Source organism: Emys orbicularis, chromosome 3 (genome assembly GCF_028017835.1).
Source record: "Emys orbicularis isolate rEmyOrb1 chromosome 3, rEmyOrb1.hap1, whole genome shotgun sequence".
Classification (NCBI taxonomy): Eukaryota; Metazoa; Chordata; order Testudines; family Emydidae; genus Emys; species Emys orbicularis.
The window spans coordinates 173,624,552-173,645,098 of NC_088685.1; positions in this window are offsets into that span (position 1 = coordinate 173,624,552).

The following is a 20,547-nucleotide window of genomic DNA, read 5'->3' on the forward strand; positions in this document are numbered from 1 at the left end:
CCCCAAAATACACTTTTCCAGCTAAATAATGCCAACAAAAACTGTAAGTCCTATTTGTTGTGTTACGTAATTTTGTCATGCTACTAATAAAATTATATTATACTATGCAACAGAATGTAAAACTATACCTCTTTATCTGCCAAAACTAGCAGTGGAAGCTTTGTATCATTGGAAAGGGGAGATTTCCAGCTTTTCAGCACAGGAGATACTTCTATCTCTGGAACATTGTGAGGTATTGGGTCATGAAGTATCATAATACCTGATCAATACCAATCTGAGCAAGATTGTACAGAGGAACAGTAAGTGAATGGTTCAGTATTTCATTACATATCCCCTTAAGAAATCCAATTCCCCCATAATAAATATTTTAACATACATTAAATATTATCAAAACAGTAACATAGGAATACAACATACACTGAAAGAGCATGAGCAAATAATTGTGAAAAACTATCAAATATGCAAAACTACTTAGGAGACTGAAGCACAGCTTTTAAATAATGCGACTGCGTATGTTATCATTTGACATGTAAATATGATCTTGCTACCATCTCTGAATAATACCAGAAGATTCCAGGGCGCTTTTTTTTTTTTTTTTTGAAGAGGGGGAAAAATTGCTCTCTTCTGTGCAGCACACCACACTAATTTTCATCAAAAATGGCAAATAGATAATTCAGTAGAGCCTCTGGGATAATTTGACTTTTGCCCTTGTTGTAAATTGATTCTGTGCACACCTGATGCATGCTCCATACAGAATCTGTTCTAACTTTCTTTTATTCCCGGGCATGAATGATCATAACCTACAGCAGAAGTGACTGACTAAAGGGCAAGAGAATCTAAGCTTAGAAAGTATAGATGAAAAGATTAGCTGTAATGGTACAATTGATAATGTAGGGTATCAGCAACCAAAGAGGCTAAAGAGAAGATCAATAATGTGCTAGTTCAGAATAAGGGACAAAAATTGCATGATGTCAGAGAGACATGACATATATAATTGTCATATGTGGACAGAATGAGTACACTGCACAATGTTTAATTACACTTCCATAGAGCTAGTAAAAAATGTATGACATAATGTTTTTCCATTGGAAGATATCATTTTGATTAAACCTAAACTTCCTGATGGAGTGTGCCAGGAATCAGGGCCTGCAGCACAGCTAGACTTCAGGCAACCCAATGAGCACAGCTGGCCTGTAGTAGGCTACTTAATTGACTACACCACCTGAGTGGTACCACCAGCACTGGCTTCTAATTTTCCCCAGGGGTGCTCAACCCCTGCTCAGGCCCTGCCCCCACACCACCCCTTCCCTGCCTCTTTCTGCCCTGCCTCTTCCCACCCCTGCTCCACCCCCACCCACCTCTTCCCTGCCTCCTTCTGCCCCCTTCCCCCAAGCACACCCCATCCCCGCTCCTCCCCCTCCCTCCCAGCACCTCCTGCACGCTGCAGGACAGCTGATCTGAGGCAGGCGGGAGGTGTTGGGAGGGAGGGGGAGGAGTTGATTGGCGGGGGCCGCCAGCAGTGGGGAGAGAGGGGAGCTTGGCTGCCAGCTCAGCAGACTGGTTTTTAAGCCAAGCTGCAGCAGTTCAATGGGTAGTCAAAGCATTTGCCCATGGCTGTGCTAGTTCCTGACCTACTCTACTCCATTCCATTTCACTCCACTCCAGGTAACCCAGTTCTGACCCTCAGCTTGGATTCTGACCCTTTGCTCTTGCATCAGGCCTCTGATTCCTGGCTCCTTAAACCAGCTCTAACCACTGGACTCAATGCCTGCTCTCACCACTAGGTACAACCACCCACCTCCCAGGCACTGACAGATTGTGTCACTTTCAACTAATTTTTTTTTGGAAAACAAAAACAAACATTTTGATAAAGTCAAAACATTCCATTCTAAAATGTCAATGTAGCATTGACTATTTCATTTCAAAGTGACTTTGTTTTGAAAATTTCTTTATATATAAGGAATTCTCAATATATAAATAAATAATACAATATATAAATATTATTTATATATAAATAAAAATTGAAATGAGATGTTTTGATTTAATCAAAATTAAACATTTCATTTGACCCAAACCTAATTTTTTTCAGAAATTTCATCTTGTGGGAAATTTCCAAATTTTGTTTTTGTTCTCAATCAAAAAAAAAAAAGGCAAGTTTCCATTTCACAGGAAATTCTGCAGATTTGAAATTCTGGTTCCCGCACAGCTCTAGTTTTCCAGAGTCCCAGCAAGAAGCAGAACAATGTGCTGTACAGTACATTTCTAAACCCTCCCAGTGGAGGGGAAAGGGTTGTTCAAGGGGACTTGAAAAATATCAGACTTTAGCAATACCATCATAAATAATGTACTAACAAAGAAAACACCAGACCTGCTCAGGACAAAATTTGTCTTCTCCCATATCTTCAGAAAAATTTCCTCCCAGGGACATTATTGCACTAGCAAATGAAAAGATGGTTGAAACAATTATGATACAGTGCTATGCCCCAATTGATTTGGGAGCTCAGTTTACATCTTTCGCTAAGAATTTTTGGCAGCAATGTTGTGAACACTGCCAACTGGAGCTGAAATGGATGTCCATTCAGATTAGTTTCCCATGAAAAGTGTTCCCTATTAGGGCATTAACAAAATACCTTCTAATTTGAGGGTTTGCATTTTGTTGGTACCAAAGAAAGTTTGAGTGAATATCTGTGGCTCTTATTCTTTGTCCCTTGTGGCTTCTGAAAGCTTCCCTCTACTGACAGAAATTGTTTAGCCCACTTTGGTGAGAACAATCTACCAGCCACCCTAAAGTATGAAATAATTTGATAAGTGCTCAAAAAGATGACTCTTGAAGCAAATGATCTGGTCAACTATTGCCCAGTGTCTAACTTAGCATTAATGAATAATCGAGGATTAAGAGGATGGAGCTCAGCTGTTCTCAGTGGTGGCAGATGTCAGAACAAGGAGCAATGGTCTCAAGTTGCAGTGGGGGAGGTCTAGGTTGGATATTAGGAAACACTATTTCACTAGGAGGGTGGTGAAGCACTGGAATGCGTTACCTAGGGAGGTGGTGGAGTCTCCTTCCTTGGAGGTTTTTAAGGCCCGGCTTGACAAAGCCCTGGCTGGGATGATTTAGTTGGGAATTGGTCCTGCTTTGAGCAGGGGGTTGGACTAGATGACCTCCTGAGGTCCCTTCCAACCCTGATATTCTATGATTGAGAAAATAAAAAGAGAACATTTCCAATAACACTTAACTTCTACCATCATCCTAGACTCCTTACAGTCAGGTTTTCAGTGAGGATCTGGTACTGGTCAATAATCGCCTATAAACTATGGCAATGAACAAACAGTTATGATCGGGGTTCCTATTGCTAAATATTTCAGTGTCATTTATCTTCCACACATATATAAACTTAAAATATAAACTAAAACATTAAAATTTTTATGCATTTTGTTACTTTATTTAGTGCTCCATTATCCAAGTCCTGTAACGAAGCACTCTTTTGTCCCAGATAGAACGGATAATTAAACTTACTGGTATACTCATAAAAAGCCAGACCTGCTCACGTTACCAAAGTAAATCTTACTCCACAGTGTATACTTTACTTTATAGTGTTCCAAAACAAAGAATTAAGTTACAATTAAGGTTTTTAAGTGCAATTCAAGAGAAAATATATCAGTAAATACATACTTTTTACACACATGTGGGCATATGCATGCACACACAGAGAGATTATGTAAACAATTCTGGCACAAAATTAACAAAATTCATGCACACACATACCATTGAACAAAACATATCTCAGTAGCCAGCATGCAAACAGCCATTACTCCATCCTGTAACAAAATATCCACAATACTTATAGTCTAAATGAACCATTCATCTCAACTTTCAAAATTATACATAAAATTTAATACAATCTTTACATGAGTAAGAATAAGGTAATAGGTCTGGCCTCTCCACAACAATAAGTCACAATCACATCTCTCATCATAGTATGTAAACACATCCAAATTATAATAGTTTTTTTTTTTGCAGAGAAGAATAATTCCATGTACTATTAATTAAACAGATATTGGAGATTAGCAATTGTATGACTGATGTACTATATAAACATATATCAGTTCATAAAACCATGTCCATTATTTAAAAAAACAAATTGCCCTTATCATAAAAAGCCATCACATTTGACACCATAGAACAAATATATGTGCATATTCAATTAGCCATATAGAAAATGTTAAGAAGGTATGTAAGGGCATTGTCCAACTCACATTAACTGATCGGTATTAAAATCAAAGGAAAGACTACCATCGCCTTCAACAGAAGCTGAAGCAGGCCCTAACATAGGGAAACATATATATATATATAGGGAAAGAGCTATGATTGTTTGGGTGCTGGTGACTAAGAATTTTTCTGTTGAATAAATAGTTTGTTTATGCATGAATCTAGCATTAAGGTTTGTGTCAGAACTGTTTTCAGGCTGGTCTACACTGGGGGGGATCGATCTAAGATACGCAACTTCAGCTATGTGAATAGCGTAGCTGAAGTCGAAGTATCTTAGATCGATTTACCTTGGGTCCTCACGGCGCGGGATCGAAGGCCATGGCTCCCCTGTCGACTCCGCTACCGCCGCTCGCTCCGGTGGAGTTCTGGTGTCGACAGGAGCGCGTTCGGGAATTTATATATCGCGTCTTAACGAGATGCGATATATCGATCCCTGATAAATCGATCGCTACTCTCCGATACGGCGGGTAGTCTGGACGTACCTTTAAAGTTGTAGTTGCCCAAAAAAACAATAGCGGACGGAGTGCCGCCCCTTTGTATTGGCCGCCCCAGGCACCTGCTTTCTTAGCTGGTGCCTGGAGCCAGCCCTGGACACAGGCTTTTACATTTGTCCAAACCCCAGTTAAGACACCACTAGGTCAACCCTGATTGCCAAGAAACAGCTCCCTTCATTCTCACTCTTGGTGTCTGTCTCATTGCTTTTAGTGCACTGTCTCATTGTATATTCTGCCTCCCTCTCTTCCCATCCTGATAACTCATTAGCCCAAAGCCAAAAACTTTGGACAAAATGGGTGAGCTTTGTGTAGCTGCTCTGCACATAAAGGAACCTCACAAAGATTTGTTCACAGAGACCAGTTCCTCTGCTAGTCTGTATTAAACAGAGAGTATTTACCCACTGAGTCCCCTTAGCAGCCATCTGGGTGCAGTTGCGGCTGCCAGACCTTGTATGCTTAAAGCATTTTCTGCAATAGGAGGTGTATATGCAAATAAAATGTCAACTGTGTTGTGTGATTGAGTTACTTTTGATGCTGCAGTCCCAACAATGCTAATTTGGCATCTGCAAAGGGTTTAAAGGAAAACATTGCCTATCATGCTGACCAGTATTGTCTCATTGTTTCCTTGTACTCCCCTATCTTATACTCAGATTGTAAACTTCTGGGGCAGGGACTGTCTTTTTGTTCCATGTTTGTATAGTGCCTACCACAAAAGGGTATTGGTCCATGACGGGGTCTCCTAGGCACTACCACAATACAAATAAATAAAATTATCTGTATCCTGGCAACTCTCACATAGATAGAAACTACCCCTTGGGATGGAATGGAACTTTGAGACAGAATGTTTGCTGGTGTAACTGAGAGGCAGTCAGACAAAAAGAGCAGCAGGACTGACAGGAGAAGCAGCACTGTGGAATTGAAAGTCAAAGAAATTTGGTTCTTTCTTTACAGGATGCACTTTTCATGTAACAGAACCATTCTGAGGTCTGTACATGTTTATACTGTCAGAATGCCCTTTTCATTACAAAGGCTATATAGCATAAATTCTACACTGGAGGCATGTTATGAAATTACTGTGCAGAACTGAAGTAAAAACTTAATGTACTTGATGCAGTAAAACATATAGTTTGATAGAGTTGTAACATAGGAAAGCCATGCAGTTACAGTTTGAGATTGAGTTAACTATTTCAAATTAATGTATATAAAGCTGCCCTGCTGATTTCTGAGTTAACATATTTGTAATTCTATGTCTTGTTATTAAAATGCTCTATCAGTTTTTGTTTATAGTGAGACACATCTTATAGACAGAGACGCGTGTTATGCTGACATGGAATATTTATTTATTTTTTACAGTGAGAATTGTCTGATTGTTTCAGCTTTCCCATAATTCAAAAATAGCTGATGGGATTCTGCTCAAAATTTCCATCAAAAACAAATTGCCACTAAGATCAATTATGGAAAATTTCAGTTCAAAATGTGAATGTTCCAGAAAGTTATGAGGATCTAAAAATTGTGGATTATAGTGGAGCTTACTAGCTATAGCAGGCAGAGGCACTCACTATAATTACTCTTTGTGTAAACAATATAGGGCTCTAATCAGTTAAAACAATTAATCATCCACCAGGTAAGAAGTCAGCTGCACCAAAAAAGGCAGTTTTTAAAAAATGACTTCTTTTACCTGGCAAAGAATGGACCAGTAAAGCATAATTCAGTTGGAACTGGGCATCAAGGCTCTTCTGAAAACCCCACCAGGAACCTAAAAACCTTTATAAATCTAGCTCTAAGCAACTTGCCCAAGGTTACACATACTCTTTCACAGAAAGAGTAGGAAATTGAAATCAAGCCTCCCAAGTCCTAGGCTAGTTCTCTAGCCACTGGATAATCCATCCTCTCTCAGGCAACTAGGGAAGATCACTTCTAGGAATGAGAGAGCTATTCAGTTTCTATGCCAATTCATTCCTAGGCACCTCAGGCTGAGACTGCTAATACGGGTGCAATTTGGTACCAACTGTGGTGGTGGTTTTTGTGATGAGAACACCTGACAATTGGGAAGTGAACCAAGAAAAAAATGCCAGCTGTATTTTGTGATGAAATTAGTAACAAACTGATCAGCAGTTTAGACTGTAGCCACTTTGCAATAAAGCTCCATGTACAGGTAAAGTATTTTTAAGTATTTAGGGCCAAATACAAACCAAAATGAAATTTCATTTACATTAACAGGGTCTAAATATGGATTTTGGTATCTGCTATACTTTATTTAATATGAGCAAAATGCCATAAAAACCCCACAAGTATCCTGCATAAGAAGCAAAGCAAAGTAATATACATACTGGAGATCGACAGAGCCCCACAATACTAACACTACATTGCTCAAGGATCCTCAGGAATAGAAACATTTACTAATAACACATTATAGTTCACAATTCTAATATTACAAACATATATTTGTTGTGATGGATGAAGGTTCCTAAGGGGAAATAATGCCTGTCAGGGTTCCCTCCCCACTCTGAACTCTGAGGTACAGATGTGGGGACCCGCATAAAAAAACCCCTAAGCTTATTAACCCCTTACAGATAAAGTAATTCTGTACCTCTGGCCAGGAGGGATTTATGTTACTGCATACATAAAGGTTGTTACCCTTCCCTTTATATTTATGACAATGCCAGACTCAAAAATCACAAACAGCAGGAAATAAAGATTAATCCCATGAGAGGGCATAGTTAAAATTGTCTGGACAAGACCTTGGCAATGATTGAGTAGGGTTGATTTGGTACAGGAATGGAGGGTGTGTGTTTGTTAGCATCTGGCTGGGAGTATATAGTTTAATTTGTATTTTCTGTTTTTTTGTGGTTTTGAGTGTGGCATAATTGTCCCTTAGGAACCTTAACTAGTTTTCACAAAGTATCTTTTATATCTGAATTTCCCCGTTTTGATTTTTTAAATAAACATTATTATTTGGCTTCATTTCAAAGTTTCAATTTTTGTTATTTCCACCTGATACAAACAATTTGTTCCCATTTCTATGAAATCCTGCATCTTTAGAAAAACCCTTTTTTTAAAAAACAGGCAAACCATGTAAAATGGGAAAAACATACTCTGACTCATTAGAGAAGTTGAAAATTATCCAAAGAACCAGTTACTAGGTTTAGATTTTGTTGCAATATTAGATGCAAATTAGACCTTTTTCAACAATTGTCATCAGTGGTTCTAGCACTCTGCCTCTCTCATACTCAAGCTTGTTTGTTTCTTTTCAGCTGCATATTGTCCCCAACTGGAATCTCTCTACTCCTGATAACAATCTGTTTAACTGCTCTGCCTTGGCAATCCCTGTTGGCTCCTATAGCTGTTTGCAAGTCCAAAAGGTGGTCCAGATGAAAGCTGTGTTCTCCATCACTGTCCTCTGGTACAATTCTCCCCAAGTTGTTGGTTCCCTGTGTGACACTGCACCCATATTCTTCATAGTGATATTATTATGCTATGGTTATAGCATAATTATGATGCATTTTATGCAAGATGGATCATGTGCGATGTTATTAGAAAATTTATGATTTGCTGAATATGATTATCCTATTTGTATGCATGTATCATACAGGTTATAAATATTGACTATGTATCTGTACTTCAAATGTAGTTATCCCTGAGTAACACCCATTAGACAAGATGCATTCAGTCTAGATAGCTGATTGGGAAGGGCCTATTCAGGGCAATGAGCCATTAGGGAAAACAATAGGCCTTGGGAGAAGCTTATCTCCCACCTGGGGAGCCTTCCTGAGAACGCTATAGACAGCCTGTGAGTGATGGCTGCTAGGACTCTACAAGGACATGTGACTAGGCCACATGATGCTGGACTCCATCTTGGGATGTCAATATTTTTCCACAGACTGGTCTGAGAACCAAGCTTTGGAACAAAGTGTTCCCACCATATGCAAAAGCTATATAAGGCAGGGAGTGACATCATCGGGAGTTCTTCATTCCCTACACAAGAAGATTTCTGGAAACACCTGAGGAACAAAGACTGAACTGGGGGAAGTGCTGGACCCAGGCTAAAGAGATTTCTAGCCTGTGCATGACACACCTGGGGATTCCAAGCTGTAAAGCAATTGCAGCTTGACCCTTAAGGATCTGCAGCCTGCTTGTATCATTTTTCAGGGTGAGAATCTGCTAATTCATATCCAATCTATTTAGTATATTAAGCTTAGTTTGTGTTTTTTGTTTATTTACTAGGTAATCTGCTTTAATCTGTTTGCTATCACTTATAATCACGTAAAATCTATCTTTTTAGTTAATAAACTTGTTTTTGTTTTAATCTAAACCAGTTAGCTTTGACTGGAGTGCTTGGGGAAAATCTCTGCTTCTTTACCACAAGTGTGCATTGTTCTCTTCACATTGAGGGAGAGACAGACCGGGTATTAAACCCATATACTGGCCAGATTTGACCAGGGCAGGACAGTACTGCTTTGTGGTCCCAGGCTGGGAAGCCGGTGGTTAGAGAGCCTGCGTGTAACTGCAGCTGGGTGTGTCCCTACCTGTATGAATGCTGGTTAAAGTGCAGGCTGGAGGGCTTTGCAGCTTGTCACAGCAGTACAGTGGTAGAGGGAGCCCAGGCTGGTGGGTCAGGGGGCTCAGTGGTACCCCAGTTCTAGGTGGCATCCCAGGGAGAACCAGTCACACCCTGCTCCTAGCCAACATCTGAGTTCTCTTCTCCACTTGCTGCTCTTGGGAGGTCATTCTCTGGGTCTCCATTCCTCTTCAGCTCTGGACTTTGATCTGGCTGTCTGTCTGTCATGGGGTAAGTGTACCCCATCCCCTTTATTGGCTGGAGGGAGGGGGTGTAACAGGCCTGTGGCTAAGTTCTCTTGATTGCCCTTGACCTCAGGGCAGTGTGGCCTAATGGCCAGAGTCCATATAATTGCCCTCTTCCTCAGGGCAGTGTGGCCTAATGGCCAGAGTCCATATTATTGCCCACTTTCTCAGGGCTGTGTTGCCTAATGGCCAGTGGGGAGTAGTGAGCTGCCACCTAGGGGTGGTGGCAGCCAAGGTAGGGGGACCCAGGCTGTCCCTGCTCCACCAGGTCCCAGCCCAGGGCCCTGTCAGTGGTGGGAGTATTCATCACTGAGTCAGCAGGGATCCTACTGAAACACACTAACATCCCTCAGCACAGTGGCTACTTCCCCCCAAGCTACTTCCTACCATATCCCTTGAAGCAGTGATCCAAGCGTTTCTGGGGTCTCCAGGTTCTTCAGCATGGTAGCTCCCGGCGACTCCGAGCTCCCCCGGGTGTCTGCGGGCATCTGGGTATCTGCCTGAGTCTCGGCTTCTGCAACTCCAGGGCCGGGGCCTGCAGCGAGCATCCTCCCTCCTCAGCAGTCAGCCCAGCCTGAGCTGTCCCCTTTATACTACTTCTCCAATTGGCACACTCCCAGCAAGGGCAAAGGAGCATGGCTTCCTCAGCCCACAATGTGGGGTTAACTCTTCCCTGTCCAGTGCAGGATAAGTGCTTCCCATCACACTCTCCAAAAAGAAATGTACTTCAGTGGAATTACTTTGGATTTACATCCGTGTTACTTTGGGTAGGTTTGGCCTTTCCTCTTTAAATTGTGTAGTGAGAAATTTATCTGATTAATCAGTTGTATCAAAATAAAATCATTTAGCCCTAGAGAAAACAAGTTGAGCTCCTTTGGTTAAAATCTCATAAGGGGCTACTTCACCCTGCATTAAATTGTTGATATATTATGGAACTACTTGATTACTGTTGTGTTTTACTAATTTCTGTGGAGTTTCTATACTTTTTTTTTAATCTCAAAGGCAGTTTTTGTTATTGAAATATAACTGACTATCCAGTCTCTAGAAACTCTTATGTACATCCTATATATGTGAGGATGTTGCATTTTCATCATTTTAAAAAAAAATCTGTAATGGACTGCAAAATAAAGCTACAAAGAATGGCTCTTTTAACAAAAAAGAAAGAACATTGATTCTCCAGTATTTTCTATTTGGGAAGATTTAAGTTGGAAAAAAAGACTCTGATGAGTCTGTGTGGAAAAAAAACCAAATCAAATCAAGTTGTCAAGATTCAGAGTATGTTAGTAAGAGTAAATCACATAGGGAAGTGATGTAAATGGTGCTGTAAGTCACACATGATGCAGAAAATAGATGTCAGCTGCAAGGAGAAAAGTAGTATAACTCGTAACAGTCTGGCATTCAGTGGGGGTGCGCAGTGAGTGAAACTTATATTGGGAGCAGGGGGAAGTTGTAACAATTAAAACAATTAACGTATGGGGTCAGGTAAAGCATGTTCCCCCCCAAACATCATGATATGCACCTACCATAGAACCTCAGAGTTACGAACACCTTGGGAATGACGGTTGTTCGTAACTCTGAACAAAACATTATGGTTGTTCTTTCAAAAGTTTACAACTGAACATTGACTTAATACAGCTTTGAAACTTTACTATGCAGAAGAAAAATGCTGCTTTCCCTTTATTTTTTTAGTAGTTTATGTTTAACAGTACTGCACTGAATTGCTTTTATTTATTTATTTATTTATTTTTGGTCTCTGCTGCTGCCTGATTGGATACTTCTGGTTCCAAATGAGGTGTGTGGTTGACTGGTCAGTTCATAACTCTGGTGTTCGTAACTCTGAAATTCTAGTGTACCTGTCTATCTTAGGTACTTGTATAGCTCCCCTTACCGTAGTATTCAAGGGCCTCAATCTTTAATGCATTTATCTTTTCAACACCCCTGTGAGGTAGGGAAGTATAATTTTCCCCATTTAACAGGTGGGAAACTGAGGCAGAGAGCGACTACACAACTTGCCCAAAATCACACAAGAAATCTGCTGCGATCAGGGAACTGAGCCCAGGTCACTGACTACCACCTGCGACACTGGACCATCCTTTCTCACCTACCTTATCTTTACATATGCCCATTATTTGTTTTTCCTGATTCACCACCACCTTCTGTGCTCTGGGCATGAATATTGGTTCATGGAACATTGCTTAGTTTTATACACATACGGCCAAATTCCATGCTCTATCCTGCTTACACTAGCTGAAGTAACTCCACTCAAGTCGGTAGAGTTACTGCAGATTTGCATTGGTGGAACTGAGCAGAATCTGATCTAATGTCACTCATGGAAAACATCCTGAAAAGAGCCACTAGTCAAAATGTGATTTCCTGTCTGAATGGATAACAACTATGTAAAATAAATGTATATTTAATTAACTACACCAGTGGTTCACAAGCTTTTGGAGATTGAGGATCTCTCTTCCCCCAAGCAGGGATTTGAATCCCTAAATAAATCTATTGAATGGTCTAAATGTGCTAGGTTCATCAGTTTGACACCATAGTGAAAATCCAACAGTCAGCTTCATCCGCACTAGTTAAGCGCAGCATACATAGACAGATCATCTCTAGAATGTAAGCTTGGGAATGAAAGTTCAAATCTCAGGAATTTGCTGCTACAATGACACCCTGATATAAGGCAATTCAGACTCTGGAAAAGGACAGTGTCTTAAAACAATTTGCCTTTGTTCATTTTCCCGGTAGAAATGTGACATTTCATTTCATAGCATTAGGATTTTTATTTCCAAACATATCTCATTTTAGGCAGTATTTCTTTTATAAGCTGAATTTTAGAGACTTTATGTTCCCTGAATAAATAATTTTTGTGAAATGTGGTTTGCTTTTTGGAATACAAATTCCTAGCTTGAGGTTCTTAGTTTTAACAGAAATAGATATACACAATAATCATATAGGTATTTAAAAAGTAAGCGGTGGGATTCACAACTATATGAAATATGTGGTTCTGTTAATGATAGATTCCAGCAGGAGTTAATATATTGAAATTATTGTTATATGTACACATTCTATTACTCAGCTGTATTTCAACAATGATGGCAAAAAAAAATTTACTGCCGGAGCAAACCAGTAGGATTCATTATGTTCATCCAGACGAGTAATAGTACTAGATATTTTCCTTGACACAGACAGAGTGCCATTCCCTTAGATGGGGCTAATCTGGCAAGTCTAGACAGCCAACATTAAAGTGGAACTTTTCACTGCAGTTCTATTTAGTGTGATATAGGTCACAGCTTGTGTCCTGACAAGATGATGGATGATAGACTACAAAATACTGTTATTTGATACAAAAAAGTTAGTTCCTAGCTATGGGTGCATGATAAAAACATACTTCAGATGATTCACAGGCTAGTCATATAACTGTACATGTTGTCAATCAGTGGTTAGTCATTAAGCTATGTAAAAAATTCCTGCATTAATTACTAATCTATTTGATTCCTCTGCCTTAATACTCTGCCTTAAACTGGAGATTTCCACTTTACCTCAATAGCAGTTATTTCACTTCTGGTCAGGGCAAGAACCAGTTCTTTCTGTTTTGTTTGGGGTTTTTGTTTTGTTTTGTTTTTTGTATACTGCTTAGCACAATGGGGTCCAGCTGGGGCCCTCATACTGATAAATTACATCTAATTTAGTGACATGGTTAAAATCATAAGAAGACGACTGTGTGGGCTGTTTTTAGACAGAGTGACTAGGCATAATGGAAGCTGAAATGTGCTGTTTATTCATAGCCCATATATGCTATAGAAGGACAAACACTGCACTGTTTTCCTCCTCTCATCCTTCCTACAACTGGACCCTTTCTAGGAATGAGAAGTTATGTTACTACCTGTTATTTCTTGGCTTACTCCTCCACACTGGTGACTAGGTTTATAAAAGGTACACTACCTAGTGCTAACAGCAAACTAAAATGACAAAAAGGAGAAGTCAATGGAGTTGCCCCTCACAGGAATTATGCTGGGCTAAATCCTGCCTGTTGTGATGCAGATACATCAGGATACAAGCATGTCAAGAAATCAGCAGCTTTCAGACAACCAGCAATGCACAGGGAGTTGGAGAGGAGATGTATGTGTATACATGAGGTAATCTAAATCCGGGACACTAAATACAGTCCTCACAAATGGATACAATTCCCATTGAACAAGAATTGTGTCTGCTTATGACATGGCTGAAATTGGATCAAGGGTGTGGAAAGTTAGGCAAGCATAACAGCAAAGAAGGCAGAAATCCGAGAAATGGGCGTGAAGACAGCCAATAACCCAGCATTTGCCTCTGCAACCATGAAACAGATGAGCAAGATGGTCACAGAAGCAGCATCACGAGGCAGTGTATTGGGATGCCCCAATATACCTTCCTGCCCTGCACAACCAAGATTTCTTTTGGACAAGAGGAATTTGCTGCCCCATGAGCTGCAAACAAATAATAATGGTGCATGAGTGAGGGTCACTGCCTCGTTCACAAAAGGAGACCAGAAAGTTTTTGGGGGAAAATGTAGCCACATAAATAGATCAACTGTGAACATCAAGTACTGCTAGTGACATGTTGCATGACCATGAGCAACTTATTAGATCGCTCTGTGCCTCAGTTTCTCTAACTGTAAAATGGAGACATGGATAATTAGCCAACTTTAGATAGAGCTTTGAGATCTATGGCTAAAGTGTGCTGTGTATGTGAAAAAGATAATTTATTATTATTTCTACTCGGGAGAGCATTGTAGTTTGCGGCACTCCTTTTTCAGTGCTTTGTTTTAGCATATTTCATTGTAAATATCTTGGATCGTCTCTCATCACAAAATCCAGTCATTGTATCAAGAATGAACAAGAATGAACTATTTACATCTCTTCATGAGCCTGTTTTTCACACTTTATTCCATAGTGGTAGAAATATTCTGAAGAAACAAGAGAGCCATTACTTTAAAGAAATTGTTGACTCTGAACAGCAGCTTACAATTGTTCATTAGATAAAATAAATTTAAAATGTAATCACAAATTGAGGTGCTTGAACTGGATTAGTATTTATTATGCATATAGTGTACAACCAGCTTGGAGATATTGTTCACTTTGGAAATTTTAGCAAATGATATGGCATGTGATATGGCTAAAGACAATGGGATTGGAGGGAGCCAAGCGCTTTGTGTGATCAGATCCATACTGTGCAACTCACACTCAAAAGATTCTGCAAGAAAATATAGTGTTGTGTTAAAAGCTTGCATTTGCTTCATGCCAGTACAATCAGCCAAATGAATCTCATTCATCTTCAAAGCTAATGACCTGAGCTTTATTTTGATAGATAATATTCTAGACTATGTTGAGAAGTGAGCCAGCAATATGTAATTGACCAGAAAGGGTGTGTATATATACCAATGTCCAGCAGGCATAGACTAGTACTGTATGTGTCAAATTCCACAATTCCAAATGCATATTTGGAATAAATGTATAATACATTGAACTATACAATCAAAATTAAAGCCAAATGTTTAAAAACTTTCTGTTTCTACATGGCCACAAGTAAACATTTTCCACAAGCTTTTGAAGTTTAGTGTCTGCCTTTTTGGTGATAATTCTAATGCGATGATTTTTTAAATAAATATTTACTCTATTATTAATATTGCCTAACCTTTCCCATTATAACCTTCTGTTTTCAATTACTGATAACTTTGACAAATTTTAAGCATTTGGCCAAAATTTTCTTTGTTTAGTCTCTGCCTTAAGTGGAATATTTTGAAAAGTTTCAACAAAAATGATTTAATTGTTTCTGGGAATGAAGCTGGGGGAGGTTGTTTTAACAAGGTTAAACCTTTGTTCATAAACTCTGAACATTTTACTGTGAATGTTCCTGCGTCCCAGAAGCAGCCACAGAAGCCAGAACACATGGGGCATAGAAGAATGATTCCTCCTCCTTTTTTGGGGTGGGTGAGTGGGTAGTGTAATTGTAGAGCTGGCCGGAAAAGAAAGAAGCCAATTTCCACAATAAATTTCTAAATTTTTTTTCAGTGTTGTCATTTGTTATTTACATTTTTAATAGGATGTTTTTTCAAAAGCTTTCACATTTCTGAAAATGATTTTTTTTTTTCATTTATGAAAATGACAGGAAATGTAGATAGGTTTTTCAGCTAGTTTTGAAAGGAGAGAAATAAGCCCCAAAGCTTTGTTTCTTTAGAAGCACAAATTAAGGTCATAGGGTAAAATGTTCAGAGGTACCTAAGTGACTGTGGAGCTCCTGTCCCATGAACCTCAATGGGACCTACACTCCTAACTCACTTTTATCCTACACCAGGGGTCTCAAACATGTGGCCTGCGGGCCACATGCGGCCCCCAGAGTTATTTCCTGTGGCCCACAATAGGCGCCGACTCCACTGGCAGCCAAGCTCCCCTCCCTCCTGCCCTCCCTCCCTCCTTCCTTCCCCCCAAGCGCGCTGTGTCCCCGCTCCTCTGCCTACCTCCCAGAGCTTCCCACCGCCAAACAGCTGCGGCGCTTATGACTTTCCAGAAGGGAGGGGGAGGAACGAGGACGCGGCGCGTTCAGGGAGGAGGCGGAGAAGAGGCAGGGCCGGGGCGGGGATTTGGGGAAGGGGTTGGAATAGGGGCAGGGAGGGGCGGAGTTGGGGCAGGGACTTTGGGGAAGGGGTTGGAATGGGGGCAGGGAAGGGGTGGGAAGAGGCGGGGGGGCCTCATGGAAGGGGTGGGGCCAGGAGCAGGGTGGGGCTTTAACCGAAGTAATTCTAAAAGTAAATGCGTGTTTTGTTGTTTGAGTAAGGTACATTACTGAGTATTTCTATTTTATTAAAACCCCTCTTTGCATTACAGTTTTTAAAAAGTTAATACATTGACTTTTAATAGCATACTATATTACTTTTCATTTTTGACTATACTTTTGTATCGTTGTTGAAAAGGTTTCAGTGATGTGGCCCTCGGGCCAATGTACTAGTCCTCATGTGGCCCTCGTGGTGATTTGAGTTTGAGATCCCTGTCCTACACCCTTTGAGAAGAAAATTCTGCCCAAGGAAACAGGTGTGATTCTGCTGCATGGAGGCAAGATTTGGGAAGTCTGCTCATAGGGGCCTGTGAGCAATCTGTGCACTGAGAAGCTGAGTTTCATAGGTTTATCCATGAGAGCAGAGAGGGTATGTAGTAGGCAAGAGTAGGTGTGTGGTTTATGAATCCATGCATGTGTCATTTGGCTACATCCTCCCACACAAGGGGGTGAAGCTTTGCAGAAGCTATTGCAAGGCTGAGGTGGCTGTAGTGGCCGTAAAGTACCTCTGCTAGTCTTTCACAGCCTGGAGGGGAGGATTTTGTCTCCATGGAGAACCCTGTATTTCACTTCGGCTCACCACCGTGGAAGGGATTTAACTTTAAGTACAGGATCTATTGGCATGAATGGGGAAAGAGCCAATGCCCTGATTTGCCAGAGCTTAGAGACAGCAGTATTTTTCTGTTGGCTTTTAATGTACTGTTGCCATAGTGGGCATAAAGAGAACTGTTTCTGTTCCCTGAAGAGGATATCTTTGAGAAGTTACAGAATAGCGGTTCAGGAAAGCAGACAAAGGCAATTACAGAAGCAGCAGTGAAACAAGATTACCTTTCAATCCATTTATGGCAATGCTTTTCAAATTTCATTTTAAGGCTGGGGAAACAATAATAAATACTGAGCAAAGGAAGTTAATCTAGATCTAAAGAATTATATAAAAAAAAATCAGCTCAGACCCTTTGGCTCTTTCCCTAGATGACAGAAGAACCCAAGGCAGCCAAAGCAGGGACTGCTCTGCTGGGGGAGAAAGTAAAATGGGGCCCAGTCAGGGCCATCCCTTCTCCCAGCACCCTAGACCCAGAACAGACCCCACCCACCTGCCCACAGACTTTGGGGTCACTAGGACCCAGACAGTCCCTCTGCCCCCACCCCCTCACACACACAGACCTGCCATGCATCGTTAGGGTAAAATTGCAGCCAATCACACTCCACCCACTAAAAAAACAGAAGCAGACAAAACAGGGGCCTCTGGACATTCCAGTCAAAACTGTGAAAAGTTCTGATTTTCCCTGCCCTGTGATGATTGTGCTGATTGCTCCAACTCTCTCCCACCCCTCATAGTCTCTTCATTTCAGATTTACTCCAGACTTCCCCATTTACCCTCTCCCTCCTGCTTGTCTCTCTCATGCCCCTCCCTTCCCTTTTCTTTCCATTTAGCTGATCCGCTTCCTACTAAATCCACCCAAATAAATAAATAAATTGTTGAATTACCATGCCATTTGCTGCCAGCCCCTTGTTCACTCTGTGTTTGTGTTCTACCCCTTCCCCCACCCCCACCTGAGTCTGTCTTGTCTATTTAGATTGTAAGCTCTTTGGGGCAGGAACCATGTACTATTCTGTCTGTGCAGCAGCTTGGCCAACAGGACTCTGAACCGTGACTGGGACCCGTAGGCACTACTATAATACAAATAATAGGTATTCTCAAAATCAATTACCTCTTACTGTTATATTGTTCATAGTTGAGAACTATTGTATGGATTTTACTCCAGGATCTCTAGTTTCCAGAATTCCAAAAATCTATGTATCTAAGGACAAGTCTACACTACAAAATTAAGTCAACCCAACTTATGTCGACGTACAGCCACCGCAGTAATTAAATCACTTTTGCATGACCAAACTATGCTCCTTGTGTCAGTGGTGCACGTCCTCACCAGGAGCACTTACACTGATTTAACTGTCAGTGTGGGGCATTGTGGGATGGCTTCTGAAAGGCAGCAAGAGTGTTTACTCTCGCTCTGTGTCGACCTAACTACATCAACCTAAGCATTACGCCTCTCACTGAGGTCAAGTTATTAAGTTGGTGTGTTGGGTGAGTTACATCTGTGGGAGCAACATTTAAGTGTAGACGCTTACAGAGTGAGGTTGACATAAGGCCTAATTCTTTACAAAGAAAGAGGAATATGGGTTAAACCTGACACTCAATTCTTGTTGAAGGTTGTCATAACTATAAAGGGAAGGGTAACAGCTCTCCTGTGTACAGTACTATAAAATCCCTCCTGGCCAGAGACTCCAAAATCCTTTTACCTGTAAAGGGTTAAGAAGCTCAGGTAACCTGGCTGACACCTGACCCAAAGGACCAATAAGGGGACAAGATACTTTCAAATCTTGGGGGGGGGAAGGCTTTTGTTTGTGCTCTTTGTTTTGGGGGGTTGTTCGCTCTTGGGACTAAGAGGGACCAGACATCAATCCAGGCTCTCCAAATCTTTCTGAACAAGTCTCTCATATTTCAAACTTGTAAGTAAACAACCAGGCAAGGCGTGTTAGTTTATCTTTGTTTTCTCAACTTGTAAATGTACCTTTTGCTACAGTGTTTATCTCTGTTTGCTGTACTTTGAACCTAAGGCTAGAGGGGGGTCCTCTGACCTCTTTAAGTTTGATTACCCTGTAAAGTTATTTTCCATCCTGATTTTACAGAGATGATTTTTATCTTTTTCTTTAATTAAAAGCCTTCTTTTTAAGAACCTGATTGATTTTCCTTGTTTTTAGATCCAAGGGGGTTGGATCTTGATCCACCAGGAGTTGGTGGGAGGAAGGAGGGGGGATGGTTAATTTCTCCTTGTTTTAAGATCCAAGGGGTTTGGATCTGTATTCACCAGGGAATTGGTGAAGAGTCTCTCAAGGCTACCCAGGGAAGGGAATTAGCTTTGGGAGTGGTGGCAGCGGACCAGATCTAAGCTGGTAGTTAAGCTTAGAAGTTTTCATGCAGGCCCCCACATTTTTACCCTACAGTTCAAAGTGGGGAAGCAGCCTTGACATGGTGGCAGAGCGGTGGGATCATTTTAAACCAAAAGCCAGTAAGATTTTTTTTTCTCCTTTCTAGCTGCTTGGAAAGCAGAGCTGAAGGTAGATGCATATCTTATCTCTCCTTGCCTGAAGGCAGAGGTGTTACGTTTTTTTTTTAACAAGGGTCTTTGTTAAGAGAAGGGTTCAATCAGTGAGTAAACAGCTGGTAAAAGGAATTTACAAGCTGAATTGTTTTTTTTCTTTCTACCTCTCAGAGATAGCTAGTTAGAAAGTCTCTGTTACCTCAGCAGCAGCCTGAGCTGAGGCATCCCAGTTTCAGTCAACTGCAGAGGGGTGTGGCCCAGCACAAGAAAACAGGAAAATGACTACCAAAGAAGTAGCTAACAAACTAGAACTGGCCAGACTAGAAGCAGAAGAAAATGAAAAAAAACATCAGAGACTGCTTCAATTAAAAAAACTCGAGCAAGAAGCTGAAGAGAAAGCCAAAGAGGAGGCCCACAAGAGAGCTATGGAGCTGAAACAAAAAGAGATGGAGGAAAGGGAAAAAGAGAGGAAGCTTGAACTGGAATTAGCAAGGGCTAGGCCAGATATACCAGCCAACCCTAACAACCCCTCTTCAGGTACCACTTCCCATCCCAGAAAATTCCCCACCTACAAGGCAGGCGATGATACTGAGGCCTTCTTGGAAAATTTTGAAAGGGCCTGCCTTGGATACAGCATCACTACAGACCAGTACATGGTAGAGCTGAGGCCACAGCTCAGTGGACCCTTAGCAGAGGTGGCGGCTGAAATGCCTAAGGAACACATGAACAGTTATGAACTTTTTAAAAACAAGGCCAGACTCAGAATGGGGCTAACACCCGAGCATGCCCGTCGGCGGTTCAGAGCCCTAAGGTGGAAACCAGATGTGTCATTTACCCGACATGCCTACCACATTGACAAAAATTGTGATGTCTGGGTATCAGGAGCAAATGTTAAATCTCTGGAAGATCTGGTTTCCCTAGTAAAAATGGAGCAGTTTTTAGAGGATGTTCCTGAGGAAATAGAAAGGTACATCCTAGATGGGAAGCCCAAAACTGTAACCGAGGCGGGGGAGATTGGAGCCAAATGGGTGGAGGTGGCAGAAAAGAAAAAAACTAGTAGCAGTTGGAGCGA